Consider the following 16,778-nt stretch of genomic DNA (forward strand, 5'->3'; position numbering starts at 1 on the left):
ATGTGATCCATTCTCCGAATATCACCCCCAGGGTCAGGATCAGGTAGTAGCTGCCTTCCCCTGGCCACACGGGAGGGGACTTAGGCCTGGGGATCAATGATGACTCTGCAGGATTCATCACATAACCTTTCCCTAATGTCTCAGCCTCCCGCTCTAGGGTCATTGGTTTTGAAAGAACCAATTGTCTTCCCCATATGAGGAAGAGGTTTCTGAGTTTGAATTCCCCAATCCCAACAGGGCATGTTGCTGGAATTCTTTCTTTTGCTCCCATGGGTCAACTGGAGAATAGGGAAGAGATGTTTTCTGAGTTCCTTTTCTGATTTTATTGGGCATTTAAAAATGTATTTGGGCCACTCGGAAGACCCACTGATCAAAATGGGGTACTTCACTTACCAAAACTAAGTGAGTTGGAAATTCAGGTATTATTGCCACTAATAACTTTACCTCCTTCCCCAATATGATAACATGAATCTGCAAATAATTCTTAGGGTTGTCTTTAGATGGTTCCCAAGAAGCTTCATGCACGTTTCCCACCATTTTGCCTGAGTTGATTTTAATGGGCACTGGAGAAATATTTACAAAGGTTAACTTCAATTTTTCTCCACAAGAAAGAAGGGGAAACATTTTCAACCGCCCTTCTTTATAGGGAATAATATGGAAGAACACATGGGCAGGGAAAGCTACAGTTAACTGCAAAGGGATTATGTTTGATCTTTTCCAGGTACTAAGCAGTCTTGAGGGCAAAAAAGATAAAACATTACCCTCTACCGTTTTCCTAATAGGTAGAATAGCCTGATTGGACAATACCTGGAAAACCACCCCTATATTAGAGTTGGAAGAAACCGTTTCCCCATAATCTTCTCTTAAAGCTCACATTCCTCTAGTGGGAAATGGGATTGGGTTTGACTTTTTTCTCCAGTTATGGATGTTAAGGAAAGGGAATCTGTTTCAATCTCTCGGGAATAAGACCCATTGGTATGAAGAGTGTTCCTATGACACTCCTCATCAGATGTAAGATATATAGGACTGGTGTCTCTTTTAGTCCTGTGGGATCCCCAGTTTGTGTCAACCTACTCCGATCCCACTCCTGAAACCACATGTGAGGGGTCAGAAATGAGAGGCGGACACAAATTGGTAATATTCTCAACATTAGCCATTTTATTAACAGAAAGGGGTTTGGATAAAGGCCTAACTTTCCCTATTCTAAAGTGAATGTCCCTTCCTATAAAACTAAAACGGGCTGTCCAAACTAATTCTGACCCTCACAATAATACACACAATAAAAAGGTGCAAGGTAAATGTTAAAAATTTCAATTCAACAAAAATTTGCAAAAACCTAAACATATAACTCCAACAAAACAATCCTTGTGTCCAGGGGTTGGCTGCCTTCCCATGGGATTATTTCAGGAACATTGTTCAGAATGTTCAGTTTCGTGTCTATGAAAGGCAATGCACCTTTGTCTTTTACCTAATACTTTCCTCTGGATGGCAAAACAAATGTCTCTTCCACAACATTGGTTGGAATATAACAAAGCGAATTCTCTCCTAGTCTTTCAGGATGGCAAAAGAGAATGTCTTTTCCACAATGCGGGTTGGAATATGGCAAAGGAAAGTCTTTTCTACTTTTCGGGATGGTTAAACAAATGTATTTTCTCCAATAGTGATTCAATTATGGCAAATGGCAAGTCTTTTCAAATTCTCTGGATGACAACATTTTCAATTGAAACAAAAATCTAACATGACAAAGTTTCTCTTCAGTACACCAGTTCAAAGTCAGTTTCCTGGTATACTCTGCTGCCAGGAAACCTCTCAACTGAAACTCTTGATATCCTGGTTTACTCTCCTTCTAGGAATATCTCAACTGAAACTCTTGATATCCTGGTTTATCCTCCTGCCAGGAATCTCTTTCCAAAATATGTTCGCTAACTGATGCTCTTGTCCGGTTTCTTTGCAACATTCACATTCCTCTCAAGTATCACACAATTGCACTTCTTCAACTTTGCTGACTTCAATAAACACTTGTTCCAACTTCCCCCGTATTGACATCCCATGTATGAGGGTGTGTTCAAACCCTGTCTGTTAACCTTTCTTTCAACACTTCTTGGCTCTTGGCAATGCTTGTTCCAGGTTTCCCCCAACTGACATCTCATATAAGAAGAATTGTACCATGTTTGCCCTTTTGTTCTCTCTGTAATGTCTTTTAAATTGTGGCAATGTTGATCCCAGGTTTTCCCCAACTCACATCTCATATCAGGAGATTGGTACCATGTTTGCCCTTGCTGTTCAATTCTCTGTGGTCAGTATTCAAAAATACTTTCTAAATATTCGTTAATGTATTCACATGTCCCGGGGACCCCTACTCGTTTAGGCGGACTCACTGGTTTACCATGCAGCTGCTGCAATGAGGTTCCGTCAGACAAGTTTTCTCTTCTGGACAGAGTCTCTTTTGGCTCCTACTTCGGTGTGTCAGTCCTTTGCCGATGAAAACACTGCTGCTCTGCAGGACTGCGCCTCCCCTGGTCCTGCCGCTCACACTAACTTCACCAGAGTTTCTCTCCGGTCCTGAACGCCTCCCAACTTGTTACCGGCAGCCGATTTCTGCTCTTCCCACGGCTCTTCTCCATGAGCTTGCCTCTGTCTCTGGACTCGCTTCCCGCTCCGTGCACTCTGCAGCCTTTATCCTCTCTCCTTTCTTGATCTCTCAGCTGCAGGTAACTTCCAGTTTTAAATGTCCCACGCACCTGATTTGGATCTTGACAACTAGACTGCACATTGTAATTGGTGTCACATTCCCTCCACATTAACTCCTTGCTCCTCTTCCTCGCCTCAGTACTTGAGGCTTTCTGGAACTTGGAGTCAAAGGATGTCTCAGATAATTTTACATTACATTGTTGGACAGCATAACAATCACTATAAGCATTCGATTTTGGATATGGTCTAGGCTTATGATGTATACATGAAGACTGGATAAGGTTTTGTTTGAGTAGTCGTTTTCAGAGTTTTATAATTAAAGGGTTCTGAATAATGACAACAAGCCATCAACAACTCTGGAATTAAGGGATCTTCCTCACAAGAAAGAGAAGTCTACTGCTTCTCTCCTGTTGGAGTCACCACTCACCCCTAACAGCCATCTCCTCCTATGTGATCCACCCTCAGAATACCACCCCCAGGATCAGGATAAGGATCCGGTAGGGGCTGCCTTCCCCTGGCCACATGGGAGGAGACTTTAGGCTGGGGATTTGTGATGACTCAGCATGATTCATCACACTTCTCTCTACATCACCCAAGGCTTGCAACCCCTTGGGGACCTCTTTGAAAGTAATCTATGACTCCAAAAATGCATAGGGCCTCATCACCAGTTTGGCGGTAACCCTTAAATCCGGCGGTAGCGCTGTTACCGCCGGATTTAAGGGTCCGCCAAATCAGGGCTTCGACGGATTACTCCCCAGCTCTGAGCCGGGGGGAAATCCACCGAACAATTTGCGCTCATACCGCCGGCGGGAAATCCGCCGGCGGTATGAGTGTGAAATTTCCCCATTGAGCCCAATGGGGAATGAGGCATTCCCGAATGGGCTCAATGGGGAATGGGGATTACCAAATCCGCCAAACCCGTGATCCGGCGCTAATAGCGCTGGTGGGTTTGGCGGTAGGACAGATAGCGCCAGCGCTATTAGCGCCGGCGTTACCGCCCAACTCGTGATGAGGCCCATAATGTCTGTGCTATGGCCTCCAGGATAAACTTATTCAACATAAGGAAAATATGCCCCCACTTAGCCCACCTTTCAGCCAAAGCCCTCATCTCAACCACTGTCCCTAGAAAATTGGACTACTGCTTGGGCATGCTCTTTGGTCCCCCAACCCTCATTCCTACTGTCCCCTGAGACCATTTTCAACCTCGAGATCCTCCCCACCTTGCTGCATCACCACTTTGCAAAACTACTCTATATACAAATTCCTTCTGGTCTACATATCTATTTGATCTTGCCCCCTACTATGTTGCTAACTGCATCACTCTCTACTGCCTCTCTCACGCTCTACAATCCTCCTCTCACCTCAACTTCTCTGTCCCCCGTCCCCTCTCTGTGCTCCATCCGGCTCATTCTCACTGCTAGTCCCTCTTCACTGGAATGCCCTTCCCATTGACAACAGGGATCATCTAACAGTGGAAGTATTTAATACCAGACTCAAACTCCACCCGTTAGCCAGTGAAGGGGCACTCCACATACCTATGACCATGCCACACTCCCCTGCCACTCCTGTATATCTGTACAAAACCTCATGCTCAGGCTCGCTGACGTATTGTTTACTGTCTGTATTGGGTTTCATCCCCGGTATATGTCTCACTTCATAACCCTCTCATCACCTGGTTACTTCAATAATAATACACCCACCCTATTGCAGGGTAGCCTATTGTAAGGGCTGCATCAGTTTGTTTTCTGTATTGCCTCTTGTGTACATCTTTTCTGTGAGAAATGATATCCTGATCGGTCATTATACAATAAAAATACAATGTATCTATTTTGGTTTTCCCAATCGTTGTTACTGGTTTCTTCTTCAAACTCCCCCTTCAGATTATGTAGTCGGGTGCAACACTTGCCTGGTGGCAACGCGTTGGTAGCAGTGTTCAGGTCCAACTCTGTTCTGGACGAAGTGCTTAGAGATCATTGGTCCGGCCTGCAGGAAACAATCTTGCTGGACTTCCAGATAGTGGCTTCAGCCCACTGTCTGTATCCTCCTGTGCCCTTGTACTTTGCAGGACTGGGCTCGGTCGTGTCAGGTTCTGCTTCACAGGCTGTGGAGACATTTACAGTCACAAATTCAGGCAGACCCCATTCTCCATTCAGGTATGTATCTATTCCTAGAGGAGCAATCGGCACCTGAGGCCTGAAAGGCAAATCTTAAGTCTCAGAATGGCACATAAAGCAAAACCACTTTTTTTAACAGGGAGACTTGACACACAAGTCTCCATAAATGTCCTTAGGGAAATCCCCCACTAGGTTGTTTCATTTAAATAGGGACATCCAGCTATGTAGTTAGTAAGTATTTAGTAAGATGCCTAGTCTAATTTGCTAGCCAATAGTGCATGTCACTGGTCATAATGCCCACCCAGCATTTACAACAGAGTGACCACCATCCACTCTCAAGTGAGTTGACCGGTGGCACTAAAATATTGCCATCCCAGTTCATATGAGGACAAAATCATGATTGGGAGGTTTCTGGAGAGAAACCGCCCTCACACTGTAGCTCTACCCCATTGTCAGGATCAATGCCGGCAGGGTTACCTCTCCATTTTAGTAGTTGCAAAGGTTGATTCATACTTCACTGCAAAGCCTTCTCAGTTCTAGGTTTCTGGCGCATTCTGTCTCCCAACTCCAACTAGCTCTAAATAGCATATGGGGGCTTAAAAACAAAGCTAGGTGTGCCACGGTGCAGGAGGGGAATGCTAATAAAATCACATTTACACTCGCCCAACATTTACAAGTCTTTATTAGTCTGTCTCGAATGCACCTGCAGTAAAAGCAGCCATTCCTCTGCATTACAAGTGCTCCGACCTTACAGTTGATCGCTACTGAAAGTACCCAAATTCTCCTTTGCTACCAAGGAAGGCAATGCTTATGGGTTTAAGCCTGGAAGGACCTTGCCGCACATTCACATAAGACTGCCTCCATTACTCATTTTTGGAACGATCTAAAAGCACTGCTGTTTTGCTGTAGAGGACTTCTCACGTGGTATATTCTTCTGACTGATGAGCCATCTAACCTGTCGGATTCAGGTGGTAGATCACGCCTCAGTGCCCCCAAAATAAGTGAAGTGTGCTATAAATGTCTAGACTGTCACTCAAGTGTCCAATGTCTCCTCTTTAGCCCGTGCCATTAGAATTGACGACCCACAATTACATTTAGCTTGCAAATGGGCATCTCCCTTTTCAGTTGTGGAGGTACCTACCATTCCCCTGTGCTTGATAAAAGGACTGTAGGTTTGTTTAATCAGACGGTACTAGGTCAAAATGGTTTGTGTAGTTCTTGCTGTGGCAGTGCAGTCTGGGATATGATATGATAGTTTATTTATATAGCGCCTATACACAATGGGCCTCATTACGATCGTGGCGGTCCGGAAATAACGGTGGCGGTAAACCCGCCGCCACCGTTGTTTCCGAACCGCCTGATCCCGACCCCTGCAGGCGGGAGGTGATGTTCCCGCCAGGTCTGACCTGGCGGGTTTAACACCGCCCGCCTGCAGGCGGACGAGGAAACACCGGCAGCATTACAAGATGCTGCCGGTGTTTCCATGATCCCGATTCCCATTGAGTCCCATAGGACTCAATGGGAATGGGGATTTACACCATTCCGCCTCCGTGATTCCCGGAAAACCGGGGTTGTGATGCCCCGGTAATTCCGGGAGTCACGGAGGCGGAATGGTAATACGAGTCCGGCGTTAACCAGGCGGTTTTACCGCCTCGGTTAACGCCGGACTCGTAATGAGGCCCAATGTGTTTCAAAGCGCTTCAAGGCAAGGGAACAAGGGAAAATTCAATGACATTCTTACACGCCAGTAAGGATGTGAAATTAATTATCGTACTCGGCCTGACGACATTTCAGATAGTGCAAGAGCTAAGACATAGATAAGGAAGGGAGGGGGAGAGTGGGAAGGAAATGGAAACAGACAGGCGACTACCGTACTAGGCCTGACGACATTCCAGTTAGAGCCGCAGAAAAACAAGAGGTGAGGGAGAGACATGCAGAAAGGTAGGGGAAATGGGGGTTTGTGGCACTCACCTATGCAGAGGTGAGAGCTGTTCGCTGAGTTGAAATGAAGTACACTTAAGTTACAATATCTGCAGACGCAACATTACAGGTCAACCATAGCAATCACTCCAAGGCTTCTCCCAATGTTGGAAATCAGTTTCAACAATAAGGAATCGGGACAGAAGCGGTTATTTAGTATGCTTTGTTAGAATGGGTTTTAGCTTCCTGTGAGGTGGCGTCATCTGATCAGGATCCACGTATTGCAGGCTTTATTCACCACAGAAAGCCTGCATTCCAAGCAGGCTGTCGTTGCAACCTCCAGGTGCCCACCATTTTCCCCACATGCTGCTCCCCTACTGAATGAAACAAATGAAATATCGATTAGTGTTGGGTGCGTGAGGGGCTTGAGAACATGCTCGGGAAATCCTGGTAGAAGTGTTGGCTGAATAGATGCACTGATCCATTTAAATTACTGCACATATTTGCTAGATGGTACGTCTAGAACTGCCAAGCTAATCATAATTCAGAGGCTAGTCAAGAGTGGAACATTAATAAAGGTGAAAGTTGTTTTTGTGGAGGAGGAGCGAGCGAAGGCAAGGAATTTAAGAAACACACACATAGTGGACACAATGTTCTAGGTGTAATCTGAAGGTTGATATGTTTCCTTTCCCTCTTTGTCTGCTTCGATCACCATCTTCTCCAAATGAAATCCAGCACCAGCCATGTGCTCTCACTACTCTAAGGTTCCATGCCAATTGTTCTCTGATAAATGACCAAGAGAAAGCACACCTCTTATTTAAAGGCTCTCAACCCTCTATGAAAACCGCAGAGTAGAGATTGATTCTATGTTATGTTACTTTTTACCTGTACAACGCCCACTGCCACCGTCGTGGCATGGGAGCGCTCCAGGGTAAGTTACCATTCGGCAGCCTGTGGTCTGAACAAACATGAAATAAAAGAACATTACATTGCATTCATGCAAATAGTATACATGGTTCATGTGACAGTTCACTCGCTATCAGAGATAGTTTGGAGATATTGTACTAGCTTTGCAATGTAGAGTCATCGTGCACAGCATGGAATTCTATGTCAGTGACTATGTTACAACTGGACTGAATTTTTTGGGGGACTCCGCTGTATTCTATCGGTTGCAGCGCTGAAAAGGGAACAGGCTATTTGCAATTATTCTATAAAATCCACGATTGCAGTTGGGGCGCTGCCATACTTAACATACAGAACATAAAAACATTGAGTGGTATGTAGTCATGTAAATTACAAGCATAGTTGCTACATATGTTGATGATATACTCAACGCATGCTCGCTTTACAGGAACATCAAATTAATGCTGAGGAGAGATGTTTTAATGGATATGGCACGGGTAACAAGTGTTAGTCCCAAATCTCTGAGTTACTGCAAGATAATGAAGAACACGCCAGTCACAAAACAAATATAAACAATGTTTTATTCTCGCTTGAAGCGGGTCTCGGGTTCAGCTATGTCCGCGAACAGCCATAGAGAATCTGGGCATTCATATGGGGGACAGACAGCCTTAAGTACAATTCAAATCGGCTTTGGTTGCTAAAATAATACATATTTACGACCCACGTAACGCGGGCATTTACCATGGTAACATGTGGTACCTCACTCTGTGTCACCCCAGTACAATTTACTGTCCCAGAGCACTAAGGTTCATCATGTTCTCAACGCACAAAAACATTCCTGGACACTCTTATCTGTGTTTTTCACTCCTACCTAGAAGTACATTTCGCATTCGGCTCGGTACTTCAATTAGTCCTACCAAGGATGTGCATGGTACGCCATGTTTCCTAAACCTTAGTCGCACATTTAACTCCGGCAAGCTGGAGACAAGGAGAGACATAAACTATTCTTTATCTGTCTGTGTCTATGTGTTCAAGGCTCAGAGCTAGTAAATTCCTTTAGCTAAGCATTCTTTACAGAGATGCATTCACCCAGCCTTTCGGGCTGCAGTCATTATTCTACAGGCAACATGAAAACTGCATAAGTGAGCAAAGCAACCAAAATGAAGTCTTAGAACCACACTTCAATGTGTGTGCCTAGGCTAACTCAAAATGACACAAAATGGATGCTTTTTCACAAACCCTACTTTTAGCCTAAGCTAACACATTGAAGGCATACATCATATATCATCAGTATGACATATATCAATAGCCATACATTGTCTAATTTCTACATCCTGCATGATCAAGGCATTTGTCACGTCAATAGAGGAATAAGGTACAGGTTTCAGTTTGTCCAGAGCTCTAGAGCAGCAATTCCCTAGTATGGAGCCTAAAACGGGTAGGCACTGTATGCAGCAGCAACAGAACCATATTATTCCAATGAAAATGGCAAGTGCAGAGAATATCTTCCAACCCCAGGTTCTAAACAGATTCGAAGCCCATGTTCCAATGTTCCAATCTCCTTCATCGACATGAATTCCAGTACTCAGTGTATGTAATCTTTTGATAGCTTGGAACACAGTAGGGGAGGAGTCAGGTATGTAAACGCAACATGCTGATCCGACTATTTTGTATACTCCTCCACGCTCAGCTAACATGACAAGACCATTCTATTTTGAAGAGCGAATAATCTAATAGCTCTTTGTTCTAATGTCACATTAAACATTATATCAATTGTTTCATTAATGGTTTTCTCTAATTTCCTAATATCTCGATAGTTTATTATTTGTCCCCAAAATGGAATCAGGGATTTTGCTACATCCCCTAATATCTGCAGAGCTGTGTCATCATCGATCCCTCTCCTAGGGCGATGTTTCAGTATGTCTGTAGTTGAAGTTATGTAAACCCCTGACAACAGCATCCCCAAGTAACATGTTCCCTGTCAATCTTTAGGTAACCATGAATATGCTTGCTTCCCACAGACAAAGTAAATGGACCCTCCAATGTATAAGGGCCTTGTCTCATTTACCAAAACCACAGTGTGCATACTCTTGTCATATGTACCCATATACCGAGAACCTTCTTTCTTTAAACAGAATGGTACTGTATCAGGATCTTCTTTGATGGTGTAGGATGGTGGAGTTGTTTCTCTATTTCCTACTGGTAACATTCTAAATGAGATAATTGATTGGTAGGGTCTAGATCTTTTATCTGCATATTTGGTAGAGGCATCATTGGTTGTGCTTTTATTAGCAAAGACAGAGCATCCTAGAGGCAGTAATACTTATCAATCAAATTCATTGATGTTTGTCCCATCAAAGTTACCCGTGGCACTATCATTCCATTTACCAAAGAACAGAGCTCTAAAAGAAGCATACAAAACGGTTGACAATGGTAGTGGATATATATATACCAACCTAAACCTTTCTCACTGTGTTTTGGGAGGTGAGAACATCTCCAGAAATTTGTTCTGTTTAGGATAGCATGCGTATCATTCATAATAAGTATGAGGGTGTTATTGAGACACCCTTCCGTGTGTTCGAGATCCAGGGGACGAAGAGTATGTGAGTGTATATAGAGAGGACACAAGGTAGTGGTGCTGACTGTAGGCAACAGTATGCTGAGAGGATGTGAACTTTCCAAAAACTATAAGACAGGTATGAGCACGAGCATAATAGATGCTACAATAATTATGATTATGCATTTGTCCTTAGTGGACCATAGTCCTTTAGATGTGTATTTCCCGGTGGCAAGTTTTTCCATATCCTCGTTTATATGTGCCCCAAACAGTGGCATCGTCTTTCAGTGTCCGTTAAGAAGCCTCACTGAAACAGGCTCTCTAAGTTCATCTGTGGGTGGCACCTGACCATGTGGCCAATCTTGCTTGTAGTCTTCTCTTCCCAGCCCCCCTCTGCTCTTCCTTCAAGCATCTTTGGACGGAATAGAGGGAATATGTTGGTTTCTTGTGGGTGGGTGCAGTATTCTTACCACACTTTCCTAACTACAAAATGTCATCCTCTAGCTAATTCGGTAGTCGAAGATTGTACCTGGTCACTCCAGGCACAGCGTGATCTGTGAACAAAGGATCAATATCCGAAGAAAGTGATCAAAGTGTTGAACAGTCAGACAGGTTGGTCTCAGGACCAGGACATGTGCCGGCACTGAAAAGCACACCCTTGGTTTGAAGAGCTTTGCCTTCCGCCTTCTCCCATTTGTCATAGGTCAAAGGCACTCGGTTCATGTCTGCTGCATGAATCCAGTGCTTCTTCCCGTCCACTCGAACAGCCGTCTGAGTGGCCAGTAGCACCAGATGGGAACCTTTCCAGAGAGTGGCAAGACTGGATTTTCGCTCAAAATCTTTTATGAAGACGTAGTTGCCAGGTCCTTCATATTTATCGGGCGATGCTGCACGAACCTGTTGGTGACTCAAACGCAGATTTTGAGTTAACTGTTCACAGTAATCAGACAATAGTGGGTACTCAATTTCGGACAGCTTTTTAGGTCTAGGTGCGTTCCATACATTAGCAAGTCTCCCCATCACTATATAATAGGGAGAAAGTCCTGTTTTTGCCTGTGCAGTGGTTCTCATAGATAACAGCGCTAATGGTAGAGCATCGGGCCATTTCAGTTTGCTGTGTGCACACACTTCGCTAGCTTATTCTTACGGATACCGTTATGGCGTTCAATTAAACCGGCACTCTGTGGATGTCTCGCAGAGTGGAATCGCTTCTTAATCTGTAGCCCCTCACATACCTGTGATATGATAGAGGCAATAAAATGAGGTCCATTATCAAACCACATTACTCTAGGTAACCCAAATCTATGAAAAGTACTCTTTTAGCGTGACTTTTGCAGTGGATATGGCAATATTGTCCTTCAAAGGAAAAGCCTCAACCCATCTGCTGAATGCACATATCACTACTAACACATATTTGTAATTTTGGCATCGCTCCATCTCTATGAAGTCAAAGTGAATTGTTGTAATGTGTCTTGCTAGCTGAGTGGAGGACATCACTGCTAAATGGAATGTAGTGATGTCAGTGTGAGTGGAGCGTTGGTGTGTTATCTGAAGGGGGATTCTAAGCTTGGCAGTTGGAGGTATGCTGACTTGGAAAGGACATGCCAATGTTTTGTTCCTGGCATTGAACTACAATAAATCTACTTAATAACTTACCTGCTGGTTCGAGTGTTCATCAGCTTCCAAGTTATTACATGAATCACTTTAAATGGCATGGAAGGATGTCCAAAACTACCCTTAGGTGCTGGTGTTCCCTTCCCAATTGTGTGTTGTAGACAGATCATACAGTTCTGAATACTGGGTCTAAATGGTTACAAATACCTTTTGCATTGATTTGAGCTGCCCATGTATCATAGTAACCACAACTGTTGCATAAGCATTGGGCAGCATCCACCTCTGTTTCTCATGATCAACCCAACAACCCTCATTAGGCGGCGGTAGAAGTGCCGTTTGGGAGTTTGAAACATGAACCATCACAAAATATTTACCCGTCCGGGGATGGCAAGGGTGTGTCTCTCAAGTCGATTCTCCCTTTGGTGTCTTGTTCAGTGACACAGAGACAATCATGGGTCATATCGTTTGTACTGTCCTCGTTTAGACGAGGTAAAAATTCAACCAGATTGAAAGACCAGCATCTCTTAATTTTGATGTGTGGTGCAAATAGAATGAGCTCATATCTCGTGAGCCGGGCAGATGTGAGATGCTGGGTTTGTGTTCTATTCAGTAGTACATCTACCGAGTGAGGCACCATGTCGTTACGGTTAAGGAGTGACCCAAAACCATGCCTTCACTTTGTTTTAATGAGGTGGCCGCAGCCTTGAGACATTTCGGCAAAGCACATGCAACAGGGTCTAACGTGGAGGAAAAATAGCTGCATGGTCTGTTCCTTCCTCCATGTTCCTGTGTCAAAACAGCCAAAGCGCAACCATCTCTCTGATGCACAAACAACAATCATTCCTTACTATAATTCGGTGTGCCCAATACTGGTGCGGAACATAGCGCAGTTTTGAGCAGATCAAAAGCGTTTTCACAATCTGTATCCCAAGGTAGAGGTAACAGTACGTCTTTCCTTGTCAATGTCAACAAAGGTTTAATCAAAAGTGAAAAATGTGGAATCCATTGCCTGCAATAGGAAGCCATTCCGATAAATGCCATAACCTCTTTCTGTGTATTTGGTATCACCATATCAGAGATGCTTTGTATTCTTTCAGGCGCAAGGCGCCTACCCTCCTTTGACAGGAAATAGCCTAAATAGGTAACCTCCTGTTGACAATATTGGAATTTCTTCAAAGAGGTTTTATGACCATTATCGGCTAAATGTTTCAATAACAAAATAGTACCCTCCTTACAAGTGCTCTCTGAATCCGCAGTAATAATGTTAATGTTAAAGGATATTTGTATTGTGTACTATCACCAACGGAGTGGTCCCCTGCCACTCTGGCAGATCTGCAAAGGAAAGGGGGTGGGGGTAAATTAATGGGAACGAGCAGGATAAGTGCAAGAGAGCAGTGATGTGCTGTTGGCAGCTTCATTTTGGTTAACTGTCATGGTGCATGCTCCCAAACCCCTGAAACTGGTTAGCCTATCCCTGACACTGGCATCCTTAAGGGCTTATCAAGCCCCAAATAAACTCTCCTGGACTCAGTCCTGGTGCTGGCGCCAGGCTCATAGTAGGTGTTGACTTCATGGGACTATATTCTCAGCTTAGGGAGGCTGAGCCTTTCAGTGCAGGGTGTAGCTTGGGACTACTTTACCTGAAGAGGCAGGATACGGTTAAGAGGACTATTTGCCTGCAACTACTTGCAAGGCTATTTAAACCGCACCCTGCAAACAGAACACGCTTCGCGTTATTCTGCACTCCTGCAGCGTAACGCTCACCGTGTCTGTTCAGCTCTTGCACCTCTTCTACCACGCCCGTCCAGAGTTTCTGGTCCATCGACACCTATGAAAAGAGAAGAACATGAGTTATTAAAGCGTCGAAGGCCTTACCTGCAATCTAACATCCCGGCCTCGCCTTCCGTTTATTCATGGACTGCCGCATCTGCAGAAGAAGCAGAAAAGAAGGTACCCACGCGGGTAGCTACACTCACCTGGGGTCGGCATCCTCCAGGAACTCCATCGAGCGGTTCTTCCATCTTCTTCCTGGAATTGCGCCGCACCTGCTGGACAGAAAAGACACAGCAGGTTAGCCACGCACAGCAAAGGAGAGCTATTCAAAAGAACATTTAGCGCGCCCCGCACAGCGTTATACTCACCTGCAGGAATCCTGCTCATCATTGTAAGGAGAGTCAGTCCATTATCCGAAAATCGCTCAACACTGCGCCTGAAAGAAAAGAACGAACATTAGTTAAACTTGAGCGAGAAAGACTTTATGCAGCTATTCCAAGAAGCTATTGGGATAGAGACTTACCTGCTTACTCCAGTTCTTCCAAATCAGCAACCTCCATCGGATCAGTGAAGTAACTTGATCTTTGGAAAGACTGTACAAACCGCGCCCCTGCCAGAGTGTGCAGGACGGAGTGCTCACTTTTAAGAAAGCCAAGGTGAGCCGGAGGAAGAGAGGGAAATCGGAAGGAGGTGAAGCCAAAACCAGCTCCATTCAGTTAGCTAATATCTTGTTTCGACTTTGTGGGCAAACACCTTCTGAGGTGAGAACGAAGGGAAGACGCGGGCTAGCATCTCCATTTAAACCGCGCAACGCCAGTGCAGACACTACGCCCCCGTGGAGACCATGTGAGCGTGACAGAACGCGAAGCCGTACACAAATTCTGTACCTTGGCGTTATGGAACCTCGGAAACCTATCAGCTACCCCAGCTGTTGGGGGAACTCCGGGCCGAGGTACATTCAGCTAGACAGGAAACCAATGCCTTAAGAAGAGAACTGATTGTAGCCAAGGATCGCACCGACGATCTCTCCAGACAGCTGCTCCAGTCACAGGCCGGGCAAACGCCACTACCGGAGTTTGGATCGACGGTACCCACTGCATCAAGCAATCCAGTTCAGGTGGTCCTCCCAGGAGCTGTACCTTTGGCACCTCCTGAACGATTCGCTGGAGATCCAAAAAGGTATGCGGTTTTTATGAATCAGTGCCGTCTACATTTCCTCTGCAGGCCAGGAGCCTTTCCAAACGACCAATCTAAGGTGGCCTTTGTACTTTCATACCTCAGTGGCAGTGCTGCAGACTGGTTGGTACCGCTGGTCAATCGGGATGATCCCGTCTTGCGAGACTTCCAACTGGATATGGAGAAGCTGTTTGCCCGGCATTTCCAAGATCAGGCATTGGACAACAAGCTTTTGTCTTTGCGTCAAGGTAACCAGGATCTGCTAACATACATTGCGACCTTTAACAGACTGTTAGTGGAAACTGATTGGCCGGATGACAAGAGAACAACGCTGTTTTACCGCGGTTTGAGAGGGGAGTTAAAGGACGTTTTAGCTCAAGTGGTTAACCCACCCAGAGACTGTGCTGAATACATAGAATTGGTGGTCCAGCTAGATCACAAACTGCAGAACCGTAAGGCAGATCGCGCTAGAATGGACTCTAGAGTATATGTACGCCCCAAGGAAAACGCTTCCAAGACCACTGACGTGTCAGAACCCATGCAAATTGGAGGAGTGCGAGGGCCGTTATCCAGGGCTGATAGGGATAGGAGAAGACAACATCAGTTGTGTTTGTATTGCGGATCAGCCAACCATTTCCTCCAAGAGTGCCCAGTGAAACCACCCAGAAAGGCAGTAGGGATTGCTGGCAAGGTTGAAACAGAGTCTGAGCCGGAAAACTTCGCCGCCTGACAAGCGTAGAGGTCCGCTTGTCGAGCAAAAAGAAGGACTCCTAGACCTCGCACCTAGTTTTGCGCATTATTCTCATAAATCACCAACAGCCGTCTCGAATGTGTGCAGTCAGAGCATATATCGATAGCGGACCATTGGAAATTATATTGATCAAGAATTGGCTTCAAGGATGAATCTTCCCCTTAGCGAAAAGGCAACAACAGACTTGGTCACCACAGTCGACCGAACTGAAATCGCTTCGGGTCCGGTAACGCACTCTACGACAGAGGTGACACTTTTGTGCCAAGACAGACATCGGGAAGCCATGGTGTTTGATATAAATCAAGGCTCCACAATTTCAAATAATTCTGGGAATGCCATGGCTAGAATCACACAATCCTTGCATCGACTGGCGTGCCAAGAGGCTGACCTTCTCCGTCGAATGTGCTCAAACTTGTTATCAATCTAAAGAACCTTTGGTCACTGGAGCGACAACGATCATGAACCCAACCAACCCTCTACCTCCGGAATATAAAGACTATCTGGCTGTATTCCAGAAGGATCAAGCCAACATGCTGCCCCCTCATAGATCTTATGACTGCCAGATCGACCTTATACCAGGCGCACAGATTCCGTGCGGTCGAATCTATGCACTCACAGAACCCGAGAACCTGCATTTGAGAAAATATTTAGACCAGTACCTGGCTAACAGTTTCATTCGCCTGTCCAAGTCCCTGGCGGCCTCACCCTTATTCTTCGTGCCTATGAAGGTGACCTTAGGACTTGCATCGATTTCCGCGCATTGAATCAGGTCACTGTAAAAAAACGTTACCCGTTGCCTCTGATTCCCGATCTATTGGACCAAGTTAAAGATGCCTGGATTTACACCAAGTTAGATCTCCGCGGAGCATACCACCTGGTACGGACCAAGAAAGGGGACGAATGGAAGACCGCTTTCCGCACCAAATACAGGCTATTTGAATACCAGGTGATGCCTTTTGGCCTTTGCAACGCCCCAGCGGCGTTCCAATATTTCATGAACAATGTTTTGCGAGAGTTGATTGATGTGTGCATCGTAGTATACATCGACGATATTCTGGTATATTCCTGTTCAGAACAAGAACACGTGAAACATATCCGCGCAGATTTGGACAAACTTCAACAACACAGATTATTTGCAAAGCTGGAAAAATGCTTCTTCCATGTTACAGAGGTCGAGTTCCTTGGATTTGTCCTAACTCCTCATGGTGTATGCATGGATTCGCGAAAGGTTGAAGCCATTCTCAAGTGGCCGTCGCGAACCTCAGTTAAAGGAGTATAG

The 16,778-nt window shown here is 45.1% G+C and overlaps 1 protein-coding gene across 1 annotated transcript in view; it reads left to right on the plus strand.

Annotated features, from left to right (window-relative positions):
* LOC138580545 (mothers against decapentaplegic homolog 4-like) overlaps positions 1 to 16,778 on the plus strand; it is an 880,676-nt gene that overhangs the window by 107,255 nt on the left and 756,643 nt on the right. The gene's annotated exons all lie outside the window — the stretch shown is intronic.

Source organism: Ambystoma mexicanum, chromosome 1p (genome assembly GCF_040938575.1).
Source record: "Ambystoma mexicanum isolate Mex_15411 chromosome 1p, UKY_AmexF1_1, whole genome shotgun sequence".
In the NCBI taxonomy this organism is placed as follows: domain Eukaryota; kingdom Metazoa; phylum Chordata; class Amphibia; order Caudata; family Ambystomatidae; genus Ambystoma; species Ambystoma mexicanum.